Raw genomic sequence first — 8121 nt, 5'->3', positions numbered from 1 at the left:
ATGGAAGCAATCAACTTCTTACATATATTGATTGATGTCTCATGTCTCCCTAAAATGTATAAAACCAAGCTGTACCCCAACCACCTTGGACACATGTTGTCAGGACCTCCTGAGGCTGTGTCACAGGTGCGCATCCTCAACCTTGGCAAAATAAACTCTCTAAATTAACTGAGATCTGTCTCAGATATTTGGGGTTCACATTTTGGTAACCACTGAGGGATTCTGAGTGGAGGTGCCCCTGACCTTTGACAAATCTCCCATCGGTTCTGAGAAACCATAAGAGAAAAACATATGAGAAAAACATAGCCACAAAAACACCAGATGGCCGGGAGTAAGGGTGTGTCAATGGCTATCAAAAACACCAGATGACCAGGGTAGTGCCCCCTATATTCCCGGAACCAAAGTAGAAAAACATTTCCAGGAAATACCTCCTCCCGCCTGTAAGCCCCCTGACCAACCAGTGTAAGACAGCCGGCTCAGGCCATAATTAGAACCAATCAGTTGCTTCCAAACCTCGCGCCTTAAACCTTTTCAAATGTGTGACCCAATCGGCTTATTGTAACCTCACCCTGTTTGAATTTGTAACCTCCCCTGTGTGAGTTTGTGGTTTTTGCCTTTATAAGCAGTGTGTAACAGCCGTTCGGGGTCTTCTGGCCTTATGTGCTGGGGACCCTAGCGCGCTAGTAATAAATAGTGTCTCTTTGCTGTGATCTCCGTGTCGAGTGGTCTCTCGCGGCGGCCCCTTCCCGAAGCAGGAATCTTGAGGAAGGTTCCAACAGTTCTTGGTACCAATTTGAGTTATCTTTATGGTTCGAATGAGTAGGACAATTTGCTGAGGCCTGGAAGTACCCCCTCCAGAGAATTCCTGATCTCCCAAAATTAGGTCAAGATCTAAAGTTTATTTTGCTGTACAGCTTCCTCTTCTCTGAGTTTTACTTGCTTCTAACACAAGGAAGGCAAGTTTTCCTGCTTTGATGTTGAAGGAAAGCTCCTTCTGGACTCCTTTATGGAGTTTGAGCTCTCTTCCAACAGGGAAGACAAGTTTAAGTTTTTTCCTGCATCTAGGATGGTAGAGAGCAGTCTTCGGCCTGAGACCCATCCCTAGGTAAGTAACTGAATTGGGGTTTGTCTTGGCTAAAATTTAATTTCTCCTTACTGTTAGAGTGCTCAGTAATAGTATAAGTTGTGGGATCATTTGTTTTGCTTAACTGGTTTTTTTTTTTTTTTTGGTTGGTTGATTGTTTCTGTTGTTCTTGTTGTTTCAGTCTTTCTTCCATTGGGTTTGACCAACTCTATTTGACTTGATCAAATCTGAAGGGAAGTTCCAAATTATGGGAACGAGGACTCCCAAGTGGCTAAATTCCCATACACACACACAAAAAGGTGGTGAGGTGGGGGGAGAAAAATGGCCAGCAAAAGGGAAACAAAAAAGGAAAGATTTTTTATTTTGAGTACTTAAGGGTCTTTATTAACATAACGAGGCCACCTTTTTGCTAGCTAGGCCAAACGGAAAGAGCAATGGCTGTCGCCCCGTGCTGCAGTTCCATAGCTAAAGTTCTGCCTTCTCTTTTCACCACAAGAGCCTGGATTTGGTTCCCAAATCAAGCCCTTTCTCATTTGATACTTGGTACTTCTGAAATAGCAGGAATTTGTCCTAGCTGAAATATGGTAATGAGATTTTAAAAGATTTTTTTAAAGGAGCTTAACTGGACTAAAGGTCAGCTTAATTAAAAGCTAACATCCAAGATTCCTGTGTGTGTGTGTGTGTGTGTGTGTGTGTGTGTGTTTGTACTTAAAAGGCCTTCATGTTTTTGTTTTTGTTTTTTTTCTCCTAGGACCTTGTTTTTTTTCAGCAAAAGTTTTTTCTTCTAGTTGAATGAATTCTGTTTTCTTCATTTACTTCTGCTGTCTCCCCTTTCTCTTGCACCCTCTGCTGCATGAGAGACCTAAAATAGTTTTAGTAGATTAGATTGGGATTCCTTAAAGAAAACAGAAAAGGTGCCAGACTCCCTTTTGGGGAGAAACCTCTGTTTTTCCTTATGGAACCCCAAGAGTGTAAACAGACAAGTTCATCTCAGCTCTTAAACTGCTTGCTTTTGTATTGTGTTACCTGATTTTTTTACTAAAATAGCTATTGGAACAGAGACTACTCTTGTGTGTTTTTAAGGAAGAGTGTAGTTTAGACACTTATAAATGTTTTTGTTTAAAAACATTTTTAAGTGCACTGTAACTGGGCACGGTGGCTCACGCCTGCAATCCCAGCACTTTGGGAGGCCAAGGCGGGCGGATCATGAGGTCAGGAGATCGAGACCATCCTGGCTAACACGGTGAAACCCTGTCTCTACTAAAAATACAAAAAAATTAGCCGGGTTTGGTAGTGGGCGCCTGTAGTCCCAGCTACTCTGGAGGCTGAGGCAGGAGAATAGCATGAACCCAGGATGCAGAGCTTGCAGTGAGCCGAGATCCTGCCACTACACTCCAGCCTGGGCGACAGAGCGAGACTTCGTCTCAAAAAAAAAAAAAAATTTTTTTTAAGTGCACTGTAAAAGCATCATGTGGTCTAGCCTCATAATAATTCTCCCTTTTTGGAGACCCAGGATTCCAGTGATGGCTCTGCCCAGAGCTCAGAGATCCAGTTAAAATATAGGTAGTCTCTATCTAAATAAATTGGTCTCCTTAGACAATCCTATGATAGATTTCTATAATTTTATGTTTGATTTGGCATACATCTTTAATCTCCCTCTAGCACCACCAGACTTTTTCTCTCTGTACCTTGAGATGTAAATTTTGCTGATTTTTCACCTAAGAATTATTTCCTTCAATATGCAGACTTAGGGCTATTTAACTGACAACTGCCAGAGTAATGAAACAGGTTATCAAGAGTTTGCAAGGCTAAGATAGGAAAAAAAAAAAAAAGAGAAGGTCTTATGAATCGATAAGATGTACTTCTACTGTTATGCCTAATACTGTTACCGGTGGAGGGTCTTGACTACAAGTTGTCCAGGTTCTTGGCATTTTGAACAAAGAATTGAACAAAACTCACAAATAAAGTAGCAGAGGAATGAAATGCAGGAACACAGCAGTGAAAGCAGGAATTTATTAAAGCGAGAAAGCACTCCACAGGGTGAGAGTGGGCCCCAGCAACAAGCTCAAGGACCCAGTTACAAATTGTTTTGGGCTTTAAGTACCCCATTTGAGGTTTTTTTTTTTTTTTTTCTTTTTTTTTTTTCCGGAGTTTTGCTCTTTTGCCCAGGCTGGAGTGCAGTGGAATGATCTCAGCTAACTGCAGCCTCTGCCTTCCGGGTTCAAGTGATTCTCCTGCCTCAGCCTCCCGAGTAGCTGGGATTACAGGCACCTGCCACCATACCCGGCTAATTTTTGTACTTTTAGTAGAGACTGGGTTTCACCATATTGGCCGGGTTCGTCTCAAACTCTTGATCTCGTGATCTGCCTGCCTCGGCATCCCAAAGTGCTGGATTACAGGCATGAGCCACCCGGCCCATTTGAGGTTCTTATTGGCTACCGCTTATCTGGATTTGGTCTGTGGCTAATTTAAGGCTGAGGTGAATTGGCGCCCTGTGCAGATGAAGGGAAGGCCCCCTGCTTGGCCCATAGCCAACCCAAGGCACTCTCCTTTTCCCCCTGAGACGTGGCGGAAGTGGGAGGGCTGTAGCAAGAGTAGCCTTTGATCGTTTGTTACCTGGGGTGGGGAGACAGGGTTTTTCTCTTTTGATTTAGCTGTAGGAAGTTTGTGTTAGTTGGCCTTAGGTTACCTGCCCACAGACCCAGGTGTTTTCCTTTTATCCAGCTTTGAGAAGTCAGCTTGAATGGGCCTTAGATTCCCTGCCCCCCAGGCCTTGGTGTTTTGTCTTTTTTTTTCTTTCCTTTTTTTTTTTGAGACGGAGTCTCCTCTGTTGCCCAGGCTGGAGCGCAGTGGCGTGATCTCGGCTCACTGCAAGCTCCGCCTCCCAGGTTCACGCCATTCTCCTGCCTCAGCCTCCTGAGTAGCTGGGACTACAGGCACCCGCCACCACGCCCAGCTAATTTTTTGTATTTTTAGTAGAGACAGGGTTTCACCATGTTAGCCAGGATGGTCTCGATCTCCTGACCTTGTGATCCGCCCACCTCGGCCTCCCAAAGTGCTGGGATTACAGGCGTGAGCCACCGCGCCTGGCCTTCTTTTTTTTTTTTTTTTTTGAAATGGAGTTTCGCTCTTGTTGCCCAGGCTGGAGTGCAATGGCACGATCTCATCCCACCGCAACCTCCGCCTCCTGTGTTCAAGTGATTCTCCTGCCTCAGCCTCCCGAGTAGCTGGGACTACAGGCACCCACCACCATGCCCACCTAATTTTTTGTATTTTTTTGTAGAGACGGGGTTTCACTGTGTTAGCCAGGATGGTCTCAATCTCCTGGCCTCCTGATCCGCCCACCTTGGCCTCCCAAAGTGCTGGGATTACAGGCATGAGCCACCGTGCCCGGCTGTGTTTTTTCTTTTAGGAAGTCAGCACAAATGGGCCTTACGTTCCCTGTCTCCTACCCTATTCTTCTGGCTCAATATGTCTATGTATTTATGTGTTGCATACACAATGTTTCACTATTAAAAATATATAAAAGGGCTCTAATTAGTTGACTGGTTAGACAGTGGGTGCAGCCCATGGAGGGTGAACTGAAGCAGGGTGGGGCATCGCCTCACCCAGGAAGCGCAAGGGGTCATGGAACTCCTTCCTCTAGCAAAGGGAAGCTGTGAGGGACCATGCCGTGAGGGATGGTGCATTCTGGCCCAGATACTATGCTTTTCCCACAGTCTCTGCAACCCACAGACCAGGAGATTCCCTCAGGTGCCTACACAACCAGGACCCTGAGTTTCAAGCACAAAACTGGGCGGCTGTTTGGGCAGCCACCAAGCTAGCTGCAGGAGATTTTTTCATACCCCAGTGGTATCTGGAACATCAGCAAGACAGAACTGTTTATTCCCCTAGAAAGGGGGCTGAAGTCAGGGAGCCAAGTGGTCTAGCTCAGTGGATCCCACCCCCATGGAGCCCAGAAAGCTAAGATCCACTGGATTGAAATTCTCATTGCCAGCACAGCAGTCTGAAGTCGACCTGGGATGTTAGAGCTTGGTGGGGGAAGGGGCGTCCGCCATTACTGAGGCTTGAGTGGGCAGTTTTCCCCTCATAGTGTAAACAAAGCCACCGGGAAGTTTGAACTGGGCAGAGCCCACCACAGCATGGCAAAGCTGCTGTAGCCAGGCTGCCTTTTTAGATTCCTCCTCTCTGGGAAGGGCATCTCTGAAAGAAAGGCAGCAGCCCCAGTCAGGGGCTTATAGATAAAACTCCTATCTCCCTGGGACAGAGCACCTGGGGGAAGGGGCGGCTGTGGGTGCAGCTTCAGCAGACTTAGATGTTCCTGCCTGCTGGCTCTGAAGAGAGCAGTGGATCTCCCAACACAGTGCTCAAGCTCTGCTAAGGGACAGACTGCCTCCTCAAGTGTGTCCCTGACCCCCATGCCTCCTGACTGGGGGACATCTCCCAGCAGGTGTTGACAGACACCTCATACAGGAGAGCTCTGGCTGGCATCTGGTGGGTGCCCCTCTGGGACAAAGCTTCCAGAGGAGGGAACAGGTGGCAATCTTAGTAGTTTTGCAGCCTCCGCTGGTGATACCCAGGGTCTGGAGGGGACCTCCAGCAAACTCCAGCAGACCTTCAGCAGAGGGACCTGACTGTTAGAAGGAAAACTAACAGAGAGGAATGGCATCAACATCAACAAAAAGGACATCCACACAAAAACCCCATCTGAAGGTCACCAACATCAAAAACCAAAGGGAGATAAATCCACAAAGATGAGGAAAAATCAGCGCAAAAAGGCTGAAAATTCCAAAAACCAGTACGCCTCTTCTTCTCCAAAGGATCACAACTCCTCACCAGCAGGGGAACAAAACTGGAGGGAGAATGAGTTTAACAAATTGACAGAAGTAGGCTTCAGAAGGTGGGTAGTAACAAACTCCTCTGAGCTAAAGGAGCATGTTCTAACTCAATGCAAGGAAGCTAAGAACCTTGAAAAATGGTTAGAGGAATTGCTAACTAGAATAACCAGTTTAGAGAAGAACATAAATGACATGATGGAGCTGAAAAACACAGCACGAGAACTTCATTAAACATATGCAAGTATCAATAGCCAAATCAATCAGGTGGAAAAAAGGACATCAGAAATTGAAGATCAACTTAATGAAATGAAGTGTGAAGACAAGATTAGAGAAAAAAGAATGAAAAGGAATGAACAAAGCCTTCAAGAAATATGGGACTATACTCTGGTTTCTCTTCAGATCGTATAAATCTTTCGCCTTTTACTAAAGATTTCCTTGGAAATATGGGACTATGTGAAAAGACCAAACTTATGTTTGATTGGTGTACCTGAAAGTGACAGGGAGAATGGAACCAATTTGGAAAACACTCTTCAGGATATTATCCAGGAGAACTTCCCCAATTTACCAAGACAGGCCAACATTCAAATTCAGGAAACAAGAGAACACCACAAAGATACTCCTTGAGAAGAACAGCCCCAAGACACATAATCATCAGATTCACCAAGATTGAAATGAAGGAAAAAATGTTAAGGCAGCCAGAGAGAAAGGTCAGGTTACCCACAAAGGAAAGATGATCAGACTAACAGTGGATCTCTCTGCAGAAACGCTATAAGCCAGAACAGAGTGGGGACCAATATTCAACATTCTTAAAGCAAATAACTTTCAAATTAGAATTTCATATCCAGCCAAACTAAGCTTCATAAGTGAAGGAGAAATAAAATCCTTTATAGACAAGCAAATGCTGAGAGATTTTGTCACTACCAGGCTTGCCTTACAAGAGCTCCTGAAGGAAGCACTAAATATGGAAAGGTGAAACTGGTACCAGCCACTGCAAAAACATACCAAATTGTAAAGACCATCGACGCTATGAAGGAACTGCATCAACTAATGGGCAAAATAACCAGCTAGCAACATAATGATAGGATCAAATTCACACTAAACAATACTAACCTTAAATGTAAATGGGATAAATGCCCCAATTAAAAGATACAGACTGGCAAATTGGATAAAGAGTCAAGACCCATTGGTGTGCTGTATTCAGGAGACCCATCTCACTTGCAAAGACACACATAGGCTTAAAATAAAGGGGTGGAGGAATATTTACCAAGCAAATGGAAAGCAAAAAGAAGCAGGGGTTGCAATCCTAGTTTCTGATAAAACAGACTTTAAGCCAACAAAGACAAAAAAAGACAGAGGGGAGGGCATTACATAATGGTAAATGGATCAACGCAACAAGAAGAGCTAACTATCCTAAATATATAAGCACCCAATACAGGAGAACCCAGATTCATAAAGCAAGTTCTTAGAGACCTACGAAGAGACTTAAACTACCACACAATAACAGTGGGAGAAGTTAACACCCCACTGTCAATATTAGATCAACAAGACAGAAAATTATCGAGGGTATTCAGGACTTGAACTCAGCTCTGGACCAAGCAGACCTAACAGACATCTACAGAACTCTCCACCCAAATCAAAAAAATATACTTTCTTCTCAGCACCACATCGCACTTGCTCTAAAGTTGACCATGTAATTGGAAGTAAAACACTCCTCAGCAAATGCAAAAGAATGGAAAGCATAACGAACAGTCTCTCAGACCACAGTGCAATCAAATTAGAACTCAGGATTAAGAAACTCACTCAGCTCACTCAAAACTACACAACTACATGGAAACTGAACAACCTGCTCCTGAATAACTACTGGATAAATAACAAAATTAAGGCAGAAATAAATAATGAGAAACCAATGAGAACAACGATAAAACATACCAGAATCTCTGGGACACAGCTACAGCAGTGTTTAGAGGGAAATTTGTAACACTAAATGCACACAGGAGAAAGCAGGAAAGATCTAAAATTGACACCCTAACATCACAATTAAAAGAACTAGAGAAGCAAGAGAATTCAAAAGCTAGCAGAAGACAAGAAATAACTAAGATCAGAGTAGAAATGAAAGAGATAGAGATACAAAAAACCCTTCAAAAAATCAATGAATCCAGGAGCTGGTTTTTTGAAAAGATTAACAAAATAGACCTCTAG

The 8121-nt window shown here is 44.1% G+C and overlaps 1 non-coding gene across 1 annotated transcript; it reads left to right on the top strand.

Annotated features, from left to right (window-relative positions):
* The first annotated feature begins 6301 nt into the window (after positions 1-6301).
* Positions 6302-6415, top strand: LOC112440641 (U5 spliceosomal RNA). The gene has a single exon (XR_003028650.1). It is a non-coding gene; the product is annotated as a U5 spliceosomal RNA (small nuclear RNA).
* The last annotated feature ends 1706 nt before the right edge of the window (positions 6416-8121 follow it).

This window comes from Pan paniscus, chromosome 6 (assembly GCF_029289425.2).
Source record: "Pan paniscus chromosome 6, NHGRI_mPanPan1-v2.0_pri, whole genome shotgun sequence".
NCBI lineage: Eukaryota > Metazoa > Chordata > Mammalia > Primates > Hominidae > Pan > Pan paniscus.
This window is presented reverse-complemented; position numbering and strand designations above follow the sequence as displayed.